The sequence below is a fragment of the Bombina bombina genome, chromosome 11, assembly GCF_027579735.1.
Source record: "Bombina bombina isolate aBomBom1 chromosome 11, aBomBom1.pri, whole genome shotgun sequence".
In the NCBI taxonomy this organism is placed as follows: domain Eukaryota; kingdom Metazoa; phylum Chordata; class Amphibia; order Anura; family Bombinatoridae; genus Bombina; species Bombina bombina.
Window position 1 is genome coordinate 80,174,902 of NC_069509.1, and position 18,990 is coordinate 80,193,891.

Sequence of the window (18,990 nt, forward strand, 5' to 3'; positions counted from 1 at the left end):
AAATGGGACCACTTTGATACCATGCCATGAAGCACATGATCCTTAGAGTGACGGATCAGTAAGTTATATGTATGTGACAGCCTCAGAGGGCCTAACTTCGCCAGCGCACTCAATGTATCTAAATTAGAGGCTTCTACAGATAGGAGTCCCTCTGAAATCAAGGTGGATACGTAGTGTCGGCACTGAAAATATGCAAACCTGTGTGTGTGCGGGAGGTTATAACGTGATTGTAGGTCTTGGAAGGGCAGTATTTCTAGAGTCAGGGGTCGGAAAAGTTGATGAAGTCGTGTGAGTCGTAATTGTTGCCATGTCTGAAATGCTTGCGTGGTGTAACCAGGGAGGAAGTCCAAATTACCCTGGATCGGGAGATATTTGCTAGCCAAACGTTGTATACCCCAGAGTCTACAAATCTTGGTCCAGGCTCTTAGAGGATCTCTAAACAGTATATGGTTTTGAATGAACGGGGATAGAGATTTCAAATGTGCATGAGGCAGATAAGCTAAATGCAGTGGTTTAGTGATGTTAGACTCTAGGTCAGGGACAGTATAATAGTTTTTCCCTACCAGCCAGTCCAGTGCAAATCTAGAGAGAGCCGCCCAGTTATACCATATTATATTAGGAAGACGGAGCCCTCCTCCTCCCACTGCCATTGACAAGGGGGTTCTGCCTATTCTATGTTTTTTGCCCTGCCAGACAAAGTTCCCAATGGCAGTTTGCAAAGATGTCGCATCCTTTTGAGTGAGAAGAAGAGGCAACATCTGTAATGGATAAAGAAGTTTGGGCAGGGCAACCATTTTAAAAAGGTGTACCCTACCCGAAAGAGAGAGGGGGAGTTTCATCCAGATCAACAGCATTTGCTTAATGTCCCCTATAGTCCCAGCGAGATTCAAAGAGTATAACATATGAGGGTTAACGTGTATCCATATGCCTAAGTATTTAAAACTACCCTGGGTAGTTTTAAGACCAAAATCTACTAGGGTCATGTTTCGGGAATTTTGCAACCAGGTGGCCTCCGATTTGTCAATGTTGATCTTGTACCCCGAGAACCTGCCAAAATCATCGATAACTTTCAGAAGAGGTTGTAAGTTAGAACCAGGATCGCCTACAAAGAGCAGTAAATCATCGGCGTAAAGTGATAGATGTTGCTTTTGGCCACATATATCCAAGCCGGCGCACTGTTGCCTGATGTAGGACGCCAGGGGTTCGATTGCTAAGTCGAAAAGGAGAGGGGAAAGGGGACATCCCTGTCTCATACCCCGTTGTAGCGTAAAGGAAGGAGAGAGCCCTCCATTGATTAGAAGAGAGGCCTTAGGGGCTGAGTATAATCTTTGTAAAAAGCTGGGAAATTCACCCTGCATACCAAAGCGCGACAGTGACGTATGTAAGTGATCCCACTCGATCCGGTCAAACGCCTTCTCAGCATCTAGTGCTAGAAGGCATGCGTCTGGTAGTTGGGATGGGGATTGTGTATGTGTGTTGTACCAGTAATGGGACACGACGCCGAGAGTCTTTCTAATGTTAATAACTGAGGATCTGCCCTTTACAAAACCCGTTTGATCTGCATGAACTATATGTGGTAGAACCTTTGCCAACCTGTCCGCTAAGATTTTTGTTAGAAGTTTATAATCCCCATTTAATAGGGAGATTGGGCGATATGAAGAAGTCTGGGTGGGATCTCTATCAGGTTTCAAAAGGAGACAGATATTAGCCTCAGAAAATCTATCATTTAGTTGTTCAGTGCCCGCCAGGTAAGCTGAATACAAGGATGAGAGAATTGGTGCTAGTTCCTCCTCCAGTAACTTAAGATATTCTACAGGTAACCCATCCGGGCCTGCTGCTTTGCCCAGTTTGCTTTGTCGTATGGCCCTGAGAACCTCCTGGGGACTTATAGGAGAATTCAACAGGGAAGACTGCTCTTCCGTAAGAGTGGGGAGTTTTACTGCGTCCCAAAAGGCACGCTTGGCTTCTATATGGATAGGTTGTTTAGAGTACAGGGAAGTGTAATAGTCTACAAATTCAGTCATAATTTCCTTGGCGTTGGCGGTGAGGGTACCCTTAGATTTAATGGCTAGAATTTGGGACTTGGGTTTATAGGAATGAACTAGTTTGGCCAGCAGTTTACCAGCCTTGTTACCATGGCGGTAATAGCGACCCTGTCTGTGAAGATTGACCTTGTTGTCTTGTTGAGCTAAGAAAGTATCCCTTGTCTGTTTGAGATCGTAGTAAGATTTCCTAGATGTTGGCGTGGGGGTATGTAAGTAGTTATTGTAAGCCGCAGTGAGTTGGGCAAGGAGAGTCTCATCTACTCTCGTAAGTTGCTTATTATGGTGTGTTGCAAAGGAGGTTATATGACCTCTCATCACCGCTTTTGAGGCGTGCCAGAACAAATCTGGCGTATCCAAATGACAAGCATTGTCAGATGCGTAATGCGTCCAGGATGCCTTTAAGTGTCTACGGAACTCAATGTTGTTATATAGGTGGAGAGGAAATCTCCAACTTCTGTTTGGAGGTCTGGGGGGATGTGGCTGCAGTATCAGGGTGATTGGGGCGTGGTCTGATAAAGTGACTTGGCCAGTATAAGTAGATAAGATGTGTGGCGTTATACTTGAGGCAGTTAGGAAATAGTCAATACGCGACATAGTATGGTATGTTTTTGAGAGGCAAGTGAAATCCCTCTCATCCGAGTTCCTTGCCCTCCAGACATCTAGTAAACTCAGAGTCTCCTTGAAGGATCCAATCAAGGATACTTCACGTTTGTAGCGGATCACGTGTTTTTTTAAAGAGCCAGATGCTGAGGGATCTCTAAACCTATCTAGCGGAAGAGCCTGAGCCAGATTAAAATCACCTCCTATTATTAAAGGGGCACTCTGTGTGGCCAATATCGCCAATAAATTTGTCCAAAAGGGGGGATCATGCTCATTAGGGCCATAAACATTACAGAGAGTGTATGTATGTGCATTGGTCTGGAGTGATGCGACTATGTACCGTCCCTTTTTGTCTATGTCCACTGCTGACAAGGAGGCCGCTAAACCCTTTCGCACTAGAATGGCAACTCCTCTTTTCCTACCCTCTGTAGGGGAGCTGAGGACCTGGCCCACCCATCTGATTTTTAACTTCGCATGTTCCTCAACTGTCAGTTTTGTCTCCTGGAGCATAGCAATGTCAGCCTTCAGTGTATTCTTTCTAATGTTATAGGATTCACATAATTTGTCCAGGTCACTTAGAACAAGATCATCAAAAATGTTGATGTGTTTTCCTTTAGAATGTATTGGGTAGAAAATAGATTTGGGGTTGAACTGACTGTGTACCATCTCTATTTCTACTGATGGTTCTATAAAATTTTCTAAGTCGATTAGATTGATTAAGGCCTCACTATCACCTTGGGTTAGAGCAATTGCATCTCTAGTGGAGTTCCCACTTCCATGTCCTGAAGTTGTCTTTGTTTTTAGTTGTTCTTTTGTGTAATGTCTTTGTAGAGTCATCTTCCTGATGAATTTATTGATGTCTATAAATAGAGTGAAGGGGTTCGGACCTCTTGTTGGTGCAATAGAAAGTCCTTTTTTAAGGACATTTTCTTCTCTTTTAGTTAGTGTTCTCTTTGAAAGATTAAAGAGTACTGTTTTTTGTAGTTCTGGAATTGGTGTAGCTCCTGTTTTGGTGTTGTCTTTTGTTGCCAATTTATTCTTTTGCTTCTGTTTTGTTCCTCCTCTGCATCCTCTTCTGCGTAGTCGAATCTTCTTTTTTGTGCTCTTGTGCCGTTGTATTCTGTGTATTCCGAAATTGACTCGTTTCTGTCTCTTATTTCTAAAAAATGAGGTCTTTCCATTGTATTACTGTACTTGGAATGTTCTTATTGTTGGCAAGGGCCAAATTCTTTCCTCCTCCAATTTGGAATATTAGTCTGTAAAGAATGGTCTGATTTAATTTTGTTTATTCTAGGATTAGTATGTTTTGGGGATCTATGATGTACTTGCCCCAAATTTGCTGGTCTATAGTTGTATATATCCTTGGGTTGAATGTAGCTAGTGTTAGAATAAGAATTATTTCTGTTATAGCTCTTGTTTGTATAATGATTATAATTATGATTTTGGTTCTTAAGCTTGTTATTATTGTTATTTCTATTTTTGTTTGCCGTACCTTTGTATGTTCCCTGGTTTATTGGGTTTGGTGTTTTATTCATAGGGGATCTATCGTTAAAAAAGATTGAGGTAGAAGGCTGTGGTGTGGTGTTTGGATTAGGTGTATCTGTCATATCTACAAAATCATTTTCAGGGTTAGTATCTTTAGTTTTATTAGAGTCATCTTTTTGATCCCTCAATAATTTATTCTTTTTCTTTTTTATGAGATCTATTTCCACTTTTTTGACTCTTGCTTCTATTTCTTTGTCTAATTGTTTATAATACACATTATCTTTGAAAGATTCCAATGATTTTCTAATTTCTAATGTTTCCTCTCTAATTTTTAAGAGATTCTGTTCCCTGAATCTTATTAGGATGTTCATGAATTTTCTGGAACATTCATCCATTGCGCCCTCCCAGTCCAGAATGAGTTCAATGTCTGCTGCATTAAAAATGGGTGTTTTTGTCAATCTTAAACCCTTTGGGATGATATAATTTTTAATGTAGTTTTCTAGACCTATAATGTCATGCCACTTACTTAATTCAAGTTTCTTTAGTTTCTCTTGTCTCCTAAAATGGGTTCTTGGATTTATTTCAGGGTTTACACTGGGTGTTTCTATAGTAGAGTTTTCTGTATCAGACCAAATTCTTGGTCTATTTGAAGTGTCCATATAATTACCAAAAACTAGTCCCTCATTGGAGACCTCCATACTATGTTTAGAATTGTATAATTGATATATTATAAAATTGGCTTTGAAGTGTGACCAATTAGTTCTTAATGTTTGTTTTTAGCTTAGACTGCTGCTTATAAACTTAGTGGTAAATAATTCAAAAATAAAAAGTGTTAAGGGTGTGTTTCAAGTGCTGTCCAATTTTATTTTTATTATTATTATTATTATTATTATTATAATTCATCTTTCCTCTAAAATCAGAACTATATTGTAAGTAAAATAAATTCTTTTATGTCAGAATAGGCATACAATAAGTGATTTCCCATAACTATATAAACATATGTTTTACATTTATATGGGTATAAGAGTATATGGATATTCTATTTGTTGTATATTTTCCTTTAAATGGTTCACACCCCCAAAAAAACCTAGGCTTACATAACACTAACTAAATAGTCATTTTTTTGCATAAATTTCCTTCTATAAATACAGATAGTATTTAATAAAAGAAAATGGGAGCATATCCGGTTCTCAAAAATAAAAGGAGCCCAAGGATGGAGGTGGATCCTATCTCTGAGGAAGTGGGCATAGGACCCACAAAACACGTAAGAATTTGCAACACCAGTGACATCACTTCCGGTTTATCGCACAGGATCCACTTCCGGTTTCTCCACCACACCGGCGTGTACACGCTTTTTTCAGGCTCCTCCATTTTATACACCAACGAAAAAGTTTTAATATAGGCATAAATTTTACAGGAGGGACTATTTTATTTGTAAAATTTTTACATGCGATTTTTTACACGTTCCAATAGGACCAAATACACACTACATTGTGCCTTAGAAAAACATATGGAGTTGTACTTTGTACTCTGTATTGGAGTCCCCGATTTCTTTTCTCTTTTCTCACCTTGGTTAAACGATCTGGGAACTGACTTTCACATACTTTCTACAAGTTAGTCCAAGTCAGCTTTCCCGGACCCAGAGAAAACAACTGAAAACAACTAATTAGTTATATTGTATGTTATTTAAGAGTGTCTTGTGGTTTTTATTTATGTTTATTAATTAAATTTGAGTTTTAAGCATCTGAACTCGGCACATTATGCTGTCCTCAACAAATTATTGATTACAGCCTTGTTTTGAGTCCAACACTTTATACCTGGCCAAGACCATTTTTAAATTGGATTTTATATCCATTTATCCTTCTGGGACCCTTTTAGCGCTTTTTCTTTATCTTCCCCTTTCCTACCTTAATTCCGATTGGCTGATAGAATGCTATCAGCCAATCGGAATTAAAGGGACATCATCTTGGATGATGTCACTTAAAGGAACCTTCATTCGTCGGGGTAGTCGTCGGCCAGGAAGGATGCTCCGTGTCAGATGTCTTGAAGATGGACCCGCTCCGCTCTGGATGGATGAAGATAGAAGATGCCGTCTGGATGAAGACTTCTGCCCATCTGGAGGACCTCTTCTTCCCGGCTTGGATGAAGACTTCTGCCCGTCTGGAGGACCACTTCACCTGGCTTCATTGAGGACTTCGGCCCGGTTGGGTGAAGACTTCTCAAGGTAGGGTGATCTTCAAGGGGTTAGTGTTAGGTTTTATTAAGGGGGATTGGGTGGGTTTTAGAGTAGGGTTGGTTGTGTGGGTGCTGGGTTTTAATGTTTGGGGGTATTGTACTTTTTTTACAGGTAAAAGAGCTGATTACTTTGGTGCAATTCCATGCAAAAGACCCTTTTAAGGGCTATTTGTAATTTAGTATAGGGTAGGGCTTTTTATTATTTTGGGGGGCTTTTTTATTCTATTAGGGGGATTAGATTAGGTGTAATTAGTTTAAAAAACTTGTAATTATTTTATTATTTTCTGTAATTTAGTGGGGGGGTTTTCCGTACTTTAGATAATTTTCTTTAATTGTAGTTAATTTAGGTAATTAATTTAATTGTAGTGTAGTGTTAGGTGTAATTGTAACGTAGGTTAGGTTTTATTTTACAGGTAAATTTGTCTTTATTTTAATTAGGTAGCTATTAAATAGTTAATAACTATTTAATAACTATACTATCTAGTTAAAATAAATACAAAGTTGCCTGTAAAATAAAAATAAATCCTAAGCTAGCTACAATGTAACTATTAGTTATATTGTAGCTATCTTAGGGTTTATTTTATAGGTAAGTATTTAGTTTTAAATAGGAATAATTTAGTTAATTGTAGTAATTTTATTTAAATTTATTTAAATTATATTTAAGTTAGGGGGGTTAGGGTTAGACTTAGGTTTAGGGGTTAAGAACTTTTATATAATGGCAGCGACGTTGGGGCGGCAGATTAGGGGTTAAGAAGTGTAGGTAGGTGGCGGCGACATTGGGGGCGGCAGAGTAGGGGTTAATAAATAAAATGTAGGGTTCGGTGATGTTGGGGGCAGCAGATTAGGGGTTAATACATATACTGTAGGTGGCGGCAGTGTCCGGAGCAGCAGATTAGGGGTTAATAATATGTAGGTTGCGGCGATGTCGGGGGCGGCAGATTAGGTGTTAATAAGTGTAAGATTAGGGGTGTTTAGACTCGGTTTCATGTTAGGGTGTTAGGTGTAGACATAAAAAGTATTTCCCAATAGGAATCAATGGGGCTGCGTTAGGAGCTTTACGCTGCTTTTTTGCAGGTGTTAGGTTTTTTTCAGCCGGCTCTCCCGCATTGATTCCTATGGGGAAATCGTGCACAAGCACGTTTAGCCAGCTCACCGCTACCATAAGCAGCGCTGGTATTGAGGTGAGATGTGGAGCTAAATTTTGCTCTTCGCTTACTTTTCTGCGGCTAACGCCGGGTTTGTAAAAACCCGTAATACCAGCGTTGTCTGCAAGTGAGCGGTGAGGGAAAACTGCTTGTTAGCACCATACCCCTGTTAACGCAAAACCCGTAATCTAGGTGCATGTTTACTAATCACCTGATTATTTCATCTGTGCTCCAATGCAGATATCCTCAAAATGTGGCCTGTTAGGGAGGCCTCAGGACAGGTTTGAAAACCATTGTACTATCTGAATCACGGAGAATACATTTTGTGTTTCATGTCCCTTTCAGAATAAAAGTTACTTATGATTATTCTTCAGTTCTCCTTTAGAATACATTTTTTTTTACTTTTTTCTATATTATATCTAATTACATTAAATTGCAGATTTATTTAGGTATGACAGGTATCCGTTGATGAAGAGTAAACCTAGGTAGGAACTTAGGATAGTGCATATGTCTTTAACAGTCTATGGAATGTTTGCAGCTATGTATAGCACTGCTAAAAACATTGTTGCAAACACAGCTGCCTAAAAAGGACATGTGAACGCTCCTGAGCTCAGCTAGAATTCCACTTTAACAATGGATACCAAGAGAACTAACGGCTAGATTTAGAGTTTTGTCGGTAACGACCCGCGTAGCTAATGCTGGCTTTTTTTCCCCGCACCTTTTAAATACCGCTGGTATTTAGAGTTCACAGAAGGGCTGCGTTAGGCTCCAAAAAGGGAGCGTAGAGCATAATTTACTGCCACTGCAACTCTCAATACCAGCGGTGCTTACGGACGTGGCCAGCTTCAAAAACATGCTTGTGCACGATTCCCCCATAGAAAACAATGGGGCAGTTTGAGCTGAAAAAAAACCTAACACCTGCAAAAAAGCAGCGTTCAGCTCCTAACGCAGCCCCATTGTTTCCTATGGGGAAACAGTTTCTAAGTCTGCACCTAACACTCTAACATGTACCTCGAGTCTAAACACCCCTAACCTTACACTTATTAACCCCTAATCTGCCGCCCCCGCTATCGCTGACACCTGCATATTATTATTAACCCCTAATCTGCCACTCCGTACACCGCCGCAACCTACGTTATCCTTATTAACCCCCTAATCTGCTGCTCCTAACACCGCCGACCCCTATATTATATTTATTAACCCCTAATCTGCCCCCCACAACGTCGCCGCCAGCTACCTACAATAATTAACCCCTAATCTGCCGACCAGACCTCACCGCTACTATAATAAAGTTATTAACCCCTAATCTGCCTCATTCCAGCCTCAATAAACCTATAATAAATATTATTAACCCCTAATCTGCCCTCCCTAACATCACCGACACCTAACTTCAAGTATTAACCCCTAATCTGCCGACCGGACCTCACCGCTACTCTATTAAATTTATTAACCCCTAAAGCTAAGTCTAACCCTAACACTAACACCCCCCTAAGTTAAATATAATTATTATCTAACGAAATAAATTAACTCTTATTAAATAAATTATTCCTATTTAAAGCTAAATACTTACCTGTAAAATAAACCCTAATATAGCTACAATATAAATTATAATTATATTGTAGCTATTTTAGGATTTATATTTATTTTACAGGCAACTTTGTATTTATTTTAAACAGGTACAATAGCTATTAAATAGTTAATAACTATTTAATAGTTACCTATTTAAAATAATTACAAAATTACCTGTAAAATAAATCCTAACCTAAGTTACAATTAAACCTAACACTACACTATCAATAAATTAATTAAATAAAATACCTACAATTATCTACACTTAAATCTAACACTACACTATCAATAAATTAATTAAATAAAATACCTACAAATAAATACAAATAAATAAACTAACTAAAGTACAAAAAATAAAAAAGCTAAGTTACAAAAAATAAAAAAAATAATTACAAACATAATAAAAATATTTCAACAATTTTAAGCTAATTACACCTACTCTAAGCCCCCTAATAAAATAACAAAGCCCCCCAAAATAAAAAAATGCCCTACCCTATTCTAAAATTAAAATAGAAAAGCTCTTTTACCTTACCAGCCCTTAAAAGGGCCTTTTGCTGGGCATGCCCCAAAGAATTCAGCTCTTTTGCCTGTAAAAAAAACATACAATACCCCCCCCCACATTACAACCCACCACCCACATACCCCTAATCTAACCCAAACCCCCCTTAAATAAACCTAACACTAAACCTGAAGATCTTCCTACCTTGTCTTCACCACGCCGGGTATCACCGATCGATCCAGGCTCCGAAGTCTTCATCCAAGCCCAAGCGGGGGCTGGAGATCCATCATCCGGCTGAAGTCTTCTATCAAGCGGCAAGAAGAAGTCCAGAAGAGGCTCCAAAGTCTTCATCCTATCCGGGCAGAAGAGGAGATCCGGACCGGCAACCATCTTCATCCAAGCGGCATCTTCTATCTTCATCCGATGACGAGCGGCTCCATCTTGAAGACCTCCGGCGAGGATCCATCCTCTTCTTCCGACGTCCTAATTCCGAATGAAGGTTCCTTTAAATGACGTCATCCAAGATGGCGTCCCTCGAATTCTGATTGGCTGATAGGATTCTATCAGCCAATCGGAATTAAGGTAGGAAAAATCTGATTGGCTGATGGAATCAGCCAATCATATTCAAGTTCAATCCGATTGGCTGATCCAATCAGTCAATCAGATTGAGCTCGCATTCTATTGGCTGATCGGAACAGCCAATAGAATGCGAGCTCAATCTGATTGGCTGATTCAATCAGCCAATCAGATTTTCCCTACCTTAATTCCGATTGGCTGATAGAATCCTATCAGCCAATCGGAATTCGAGGGACGCCATCTTGGATGACGTCATTTAAAGGAACCTTCATTCGGACTTAGGACGTCGGAAGAAGAGGATGGATCCGCGCCGGAGGTCTTCAAGATGGAGCCGCTCTTTATCGGATGAAGATAGAAGATGCTGCTTGGATGAAGATGGTTGCCGGTCCGGATCTCCTCTTCTGCCCGGATAGGATGAAGACTTTGGAGCCTCTTCTGGACTTCTTCTTGCCGCTTGATAGAAGACTTCAGCCGGATGATGGATCTCCAGCCCCCGCTTGGGCTTGGATGAAGACTTCGGAGCCTGGATTGATCGGTGATACCCGGCGTGGTGAAGACAAGGTAGGAAGATCTTCAAGGGCTTAGTGTTAGGTTTATTTAAGGGGGGTTTGGGTTAGATTAGGGGTATGTGGGTGGTGGGTTGTAATGTGTGGGGGGGTAGTGTATGTTTTTTTTTACAGGCAAAAGAGCTGAATTCTTTGGGGCATGCCCCGCAAAAGGCCCTTTTAAGGGCTGGTAAGGTAAAAGAGCTTTTCTATTTTAATTTTAGAATAGGGTAGGGCATTTTTTTATTTTGGGGGGCTTTGTTATTTTATTAGGGGGCTTAAAGTAGGTGTAATTAGCTTAAAATTGTTGTTATATTTTTATTATGTTTGTAATTAATTTTTTTATTTTTTGTAACTTAGCTTTTTTTATTTTTTGTACTTTAGTTAGTTTATTTGTATTTATTTGTAGGTATTTTATTTAATTAATTTATTGATAGTGTAGTGTTAGATTTAAGTGTAGATAATTGTAGGTATTTTATTTAATTAATTTATTGATAGTGTAGTGTTAGGTTTAATTGTAACTTAGGTTAGGATTTATTTTACAGGTAATTTTGTAATTATTTTAACTAGGTAACTATTAAATAGTTATTAACTATTTAATAGCTATTGTACCTGGTTAAAATAAATACAAAGTTGCCTGTAAAATACATATAAATCCTAAAATAGCTACAATATAATTATAATTTATATTGTAGCTATATTAGGGTTTATTTTACAGGTAAGTATTTAGCTTTAAATAGGAATAATTTATTTAATAAGAGTTAATTTATTTCGTTAGATAATAATTATATTTAACTTAGGGGGTGTTAGTGTTAGGGTTAGACTTAGCTTTAGTGGTTAATAAATTTTATAGAGTAGCGGTGAGGTCCGGTCGGCAGATTAGGGGTTAATACTTGAAGTTAGGTGTCTGTGATGTTAGGGAGGGCAGATTAGGGGTTAATAATATTTATTATAGGGTCATTGAGGCGGGAGTGAGGTGGATTAGGGGTTAATAACTTTATTATAGTAGCGGTGAGGTCCGGTCCAGATTAGGGGTTAATAAGTGTAGGTAGGTAGCAGCGACGTTGGTGGCGGCAGATTAGGGGTTAATAAATATAATATAGGGGTCGGCGGTGTTAGGGGCAGCAGATTAGGGGTACATAGGGATAACGTAGGTTGCGGCGGTGTGCGGTTGGCAGATTAGGGGTTAAAACATTTTATTAGAGTGGCGGCGATGTGGGGGGGCCTCAGTTTAGGGGTAAATAGGTAGTTTATGGGTGTTAGTGTACTTTAGAGCACAGTAGTTAAGAGCTTTATGAACCGGCGTTAGCCCATAAAGCTCTTAACTCCTGACTTTTTTCTACGGCTGGAGTTTTGTCGTTAGATTTCTAACGCTCACTTCAGCCAAGACTCTAAATACCAGCGTTAGAAAGATCCCATTGAAAAGATAGGATATGCAATTGGCGTAGGGGCATCTGCGGTATGGAAAAGTCGCGGCTGCAAAGTGAGCGTTATACCCTTACCTACAAGACTCTAAATACCAGCGGTAGCCCAAAACCAGCGCTAGGAGCCTCTAACACTGGTTTTGACGGCTAACGCCAAACTCTAAATCTAGCCGTAAGTAAATCAGAAGTAAATTTGGAAGTTGTTTAAACTGTCATGCTCTATACAATCCCTTAAAGCTTACTTTTGCTGTTCCTTCAAACACATAAGGGAATTTGTGTAAAAATACATTGCTCTAAAAATAGTGAATTTAATTTTTACACCGGGATGTCCCTTTAAGAGCCTTTTCTTTTATTTGCATGTTAGTTTGTATTCCTTATTTGTTTTTAAATGCAGCCTCTAAATCTAAATTATTTAAACTTGAATCATTCCCAAACATGACAGTGCAATGAATCAGAAACCACTTTCAATAGTTTTTTTTTTTAACTTCCATAACATCTTGATTAAATTACCTGTTGGAATGGTTTCATTTTCCTAGTTTAATATTGTGAGGCCCATTTATCAAGCTCCGAACGGAGCTTGAGGGACCGTGTTTCTGGCGAGTCTTCAGACTCGCCAGAAACAGTAGTTATGAAGCAGCGGTCTAAAGACCGCTGCTACATAACCCTGTCCGCCTGCTCTGATGAGGCGGACAGGAATCGCAACAATTCAACCCGATCATGTACGATTGGGTTAATTGACACCCCCCTGCTGGCAGCCGATTGGCCGCGAGTCTGCAGCGGGCGGCGTTGCACCAGCAGCTCACAAGAGCTGCTGGTGCAATGCTGAATACGGAGAGCGTATTGCTCTCCGCATTCAGCGATGTCTGTCGGACCTGATCCGCACTGTCGGATCAGGTCCGACAGACATTTAATAAATAGGCCTCTGTGTGTTTGTTACTAACTGACCCCTGCACAAACATACTTGCAGCTCAGAAGTTTTCATTATTTTTGCATTGAAGCTTTACTCCATTTATAAAACATAATGGACTTAAAGGGACATGAATCCCAAAATGTTTCTTTCATGATTTAGGTAGAACATACAATTTTAAACAACTTTCCAATTTACTTCTATTATCAAATTCGCTTCATTCTCTTGTTATGCTTATTTGAAGGAGCAGCAATGCACAACTGGTTTCTAACTGAACACATGGGTGAGCCAATGAAAATCGGTATATATATAGAGCCGCCAATCAGGAGCTAGAACCTAGGTTCCTTGCTGCTGCTGAGGATTCCTAGATAAATAAATAAATAATAAAATAAATATAATAAATAGATAATAATAGAAGTAATTTGGAAAGTGGAATAAAATTGTATGTTCTGTCTAAATCATGAAAGAAAAGTTTTGGGTTTCATGTCTCTTTAAGAGCACATAAATAAAATATTTAAAAACTACTGCTGCTTTCTATATGCAGGGCATTTGAAAACTTGATTTTTATTCATACAGAAAAGTTTATAATTTTCCAGGCATAACAACTTAAAGAAGCTAAAAAATTATCTAACACTACATATACACAATTGTTTTTATTGTTGTTTACGAGTGTAATGAAACACAAAATGTTTGCATTAGGTAATATACACAAACAGCATGAATCCTACTCATAAGTTCATTCGACCCACCTTCCTAACTGAAGGTACAGCAGGCACAGGGATTGATTCAGCTCAGTTATCTGTGTGCAGGCCGGTCTCGTCTCCCACAAGCAGAATGTGTGGAAGGTAGAGACGCGTTACCATGAATACCTGGAGTAAGCTCAGCTCTCAGCACAAACTGGCTCTGCAGGACATTGGACAAGTAACATAAGCTCTATTCAGTGACAGACTCCTACAGCTGGATGTGCTAACTTTGCTAAGGATGTCAACCTTGCGCTCACCTCATTGCCGAAGTAATGGCTAATTCAGTTAGGCAGCAGGCCGATAGCGTTTGCCTTTTGAAGAAGACAGCTCTGCATCCTTCTTTCCTGCTCATCAGGAAATGTTTCAAAGCGTTGCCATGGTAACCCGCGGCAACACTCTGATTTAAAACTGTTAGGGCTCAACTGCATCGGCTGAAAAAAAATTATGAAAAAAAATTTTTTTTGGTGCTGAAGCTGGGACCACCCTGAGGGTTGGACCTCTCGGGCCCGGTCGAAGTTGCGACTTCTGCACCACTGTTAGTTCCGTCCCTATATATATATATATATATATATATATATATATATATATATATATATATATATATATAACACACAGAGAAAACCCAGCACTCACTTACAAGCTCTCAGCTAAGATTTAAAAGCAAAAATGGAAAGGTTAGTCACCGCATCTGGCCAAATGGGACAAGCTCAGGTACCACGTCAAGGTCCTCTCCAATACCTGAGACCCTAAAACAGCCACACAATGCAAGCTTTCAAATCCAAACAAACTGAAAACAAGGGAAGGGTGCACAGGAATATGTAACCACCCTAGACATATACAAAACACGGAAGGGAACTGCACTCTCATACCGGACCGGGTACACATCCCATGACCCTGCAACATGCTCAGCCCTGGGTGCCACTGGCACTCACAGGAAGCTGTGCTGTCCCCAGAGCCACAAGCAGTTAACCCCAGACAGGTCTGGGTGCAAGAACCATAGGGAAAATTACAAAACAAATTAATACAACACACAGAGAAAACCCAGCACTCACTTACAAGCTCTCAGCTAAGATTTAAAAGCAAAAATGGAAAGGTTAGTCACCGCATCTGGCCAAATGGGACAAGCTCAGGTACCACGTCAAGGTCCTCTCCAATACCTGAGATATATATATAGTAAAAAAGGTTTCCCAGCACTGTTTCTTTAGGATAACATTCTTTATTGAGGTTTCAAAGAATAAAACAACAGCTACGTTTTGGGCCTACATAGCCCTTACTGTGGAATACAGGTAACAGCCTTAATTTATAGCACCTGCAATTAACAGTTTACCCCTTACTTGTCATTTATACATCATCCTCTCTAAGGTGTGCTGCTATCTAGTGGATGTAAGGAAAATTGGTACTCCATCTGTAGATTACAATAAAATTTGTTTAAAAACAATTCTCCAATATCTATCTTCAATTCACAAGCTCTCACTACATTATCTATCGAAGAAAAAAATTACACATATATACAAAAAACATTACAAAACAAATGTAAATCATAATCCTTGTTTAAACCTATCGGATGTAGACTGCCAAGATATATATAAATACATATACATACACACAACACATAGAAAGTATGTCACCCTATTATTAAAAGCAAAATGGAAGAATTAGTTATAGTTTATATCCAAATAGTGATGGCCTAGGACCATGTCAAGGTCTCTTCCTCCCTGGTCAGGAACTACATAATACATGCTTTTAATCAAACACACTAAGATACAAACAAGAGTGGCATGTGTCTTTTGTAATGTCCCTAGACACATACAAAACACACAAATAATGTCAGGATGCCAGGAATCAGACTGAGACAAGAAGTGCAAAATTAATCACACCTTTATTAATAGCAAAAAATAATAAAAAGTCCACAAGTCAAATAACAAGCCAGGAATCAAAACCAGAGCTGGAAGTCAGACGAGCCGAGTCAGGAGCCAAAGCGAATAGTCAGACAAGCCGAGTCAGGAACCAAAGCGAATAGTCAGACGAGCCAAGTCAGGAGCCAAAGTGAGTAGTCAGACGAGCCGGAATCAGGAACAAGGAGAACAGCAGAGTCAGGAACAAGCCATGGATCAGGAACCAGGAGAGACATCAGACAGCTGGGTAATACACAGGAGCACTCACAAACAGGTCTGAGACAATGCAAGGGCAAAGCATACTGAACAGAGGCCCTTTAAATAATAAGTGATGACATCACAATTCTGAGACTGCATCCTGTCTCACACGGATGATGTACAAAAGTCTGGCCATAAAAGGAAGTGCAGGAAATGAGCAGCATCACACAGTATGCACCAGAGTCAGCAAGAGAGGTGATTAAAATGGCTGTCAGCAGCACATGGCAAGCAAAACAGGGAAAAAACCCTGACAGTACCCTCCCCTCAACTACCCCTCCCCCGCGGGAGGACAAAAGGCTTATTGGGGAAACGGGCATGGAAGGCACAGAGGAGGGCGGGAGCATAAACATCAGAGGAGGGAACCCATGAACGCTCCTCTGGACCGTAGCCCCTCCAGTGAACCAAATACTGTACGCAGCCCCTGGACATACAAGAGTCAATAATGCTGCTGACCTCATACTCCTCATGGTTGTCAACAAAAATAGGACGGGGATGAGGCAACACAGTGGTAAACCGATTACAAACCAATGGTTTCAAGAGGGAGACATGAAAAACATTGAAGATACGCATTGCAGGAGGAAGGTCAAGAGCATAGGCCACAGGATTGACCCATTGGAGTATTCGAAAAGGACCAACATAACTGGGAGATAGTTTATTGGAAGGCACACAAAGGTTCAAGTTGCGGGAGGATAGCCAAACTCTCTCACCAACCTGGTAAGAAGGCGCGGGCAGACGCCTACGATGAGCCTGGAACTTTTGGCGCTGCATAGAACGATGAAGGCAATCCTGAATCTGCACCCACGTGGAACGGAGTTGCCGGAGATGCTCCTCCAAAGCTGGAATACCCTGAGACATGAATGAATCGGGCAACAAGGATGGTTGAAACCCATAATTCGCCATGAACGGGGATAACTTGGAGGAAACATTAATAGCACGATTACGAGCAAACTCTGCCCAAGGTAACAGTTCAGACCAATTATTTTGGTGATCTGAGACATAGCAATGGAGGAACTGTTCCAGAGCTTGATTAGACCTCTCCGCAGTCCAATTGGATTGAGGGTGATATGCCGAGGAGAAGGAAAGCTGTATCCCCATTTGAGCACAAAAGGAACGCCAAAATCTGGAGACAAACTGGCTACCCCGGTCCGACACTATCTCCTTGGGTAACCCATGTAAACGGAAGACCTCCCGGGCAAAAATTGAAGCAAGCTCCTGAGCGTTAGGCAACTTCTTCAAGGGAATGCAATGTGACATTTTAGAAAAACGGTCAACCATTATAAGGATAACAGTATTGCCATTGGAAACAGGGAGCTCGACAATGAAGTCCATGGAAAAATGTGTCCAAGGATGCTCACCATTAGCAATAGGTTGAAGAAGACCCACAGGAAGATATCAAGGAGTCTTATCTGTTCCCAAACTGAGCAGGAGGCAACATACGCAGCAACATCAGAACGAAGACCTGACCACCAGAATTGTCGAGTGACAGACCAAATCATTTGGTTCTTGCCTGGGTGACCTGCGGCTTTAGGATAGTGTAAAGTGTGCAAACATTTAGTTCAAAGATTCTCAGGAACAAAACACTTACCACTAGGTTTCTCAGGAGGTGCATTGGTTTGTGTAGCCAGGATCTCCTTCCCCAAGGGACAAGTCAAATTAGTATGTATGGTAGCAAAAATATGGTCAGGAGGTATAACTGGAGTAGGTACAGACTCCTCCTTAGGTAGGAGACCGCATAATTAAACCGAGACAAAAATAGCGCCCATCTGGCCTGACGGGGCGACAAACGTTTTGCTTCAGATAGATAAGATAAATTCTTGTGGTCAGTAAGAATGAGCACTGGCACGCTAGTAACCTCCAGAAGATGCCTCCATTCCTTGAGTGCTAAAATTATGGCCAGTAATTCCCTGTCGCCAATTTCATAATTGCACTCCACTGGAGACAATTTCTTAGACAAGAAACCACACGGATGCAAGGAACCATCAGGCGTAGGACGTTGAGACAAGAGCGCACCTACTCCAGTCTCAGACACATCAACCTCAAGAACAAAAGGCAGGACAGGGTTAGGATGAGCCAGAACTGGAGCGGCAGCAAAGGCAGTCTTAAGACTATCAAAGGCCTTAATGGCAGTAGGTGACCAATGCAGTGGATCATTCTCTTTACGAGTCATGTCTGTTATAGGTTTGACCAAGGAAGAAAAGTTTTTAATAAACTTTCTATAGTAATTGGCGAACCCCAAAAAACGTTGAATAGACCGAAGACCAACTGGGCGAGGCCACTGCAGAACTGCAGATAACTTGTCAGGATCCATGGAGAACCCTGCAATGGAGATAACATAACCTAGGAAGGTTACTTGAGTCTGATGGAAATCACATTTCTCGAGTTTACAAAACAGGCCGTTCTCACGTAGTCTCTGAAGAACCCGTGTAACATCAGAACGATGAGCCTCAAGTGTGGGTGAGTGTATGAAGATGTCGTCTAAGTACACCACAACATACTGTTGCAACATATCTCGTAGGCCATCATTAATAAATTCCTGGAAAACAGCAGGAGCATTACATAGGCCAAAGAGCATTACAAGATACCCATAATGCCAGCTCCTGGTGTTAAATGCTGTTTTCCATTCGTGTCCCTCCTTGATCCGAATGAGATTGTACGCTCCTCTCAAATCAAGTTTAGTAAAGACTGTAGCTCCCTTGAGGCGGTCAAAGAGTTTTGTAATGAGCGGAATTGGTTAAGCATTCTTAATGGTAAGATGATTAAGACCACTATAATGGTCTTAACTCGCCACCCTTTTTCTTCACAAAGAAGAAGCCAGCCCCTGCAGGAGAGCAGGATTTGCGGATGATCCCCCGTGACAGAGCATCGGCAACATACTCCTCCATAGCACAATTCTCTGCAATAGATAGAGGGTAAACCCAGCCCCGAGGAGGAATGGCTCCGGGTTGCAGATCTATGGCACAATCATAAGACTGGTGAGGAGGCAACGTACCGGCACGCACCTTGTCAAAAACGTCTAGGAACTCTCGGTACTCCTCTGGCAATTGAGATACCGAAGAAGTGCACA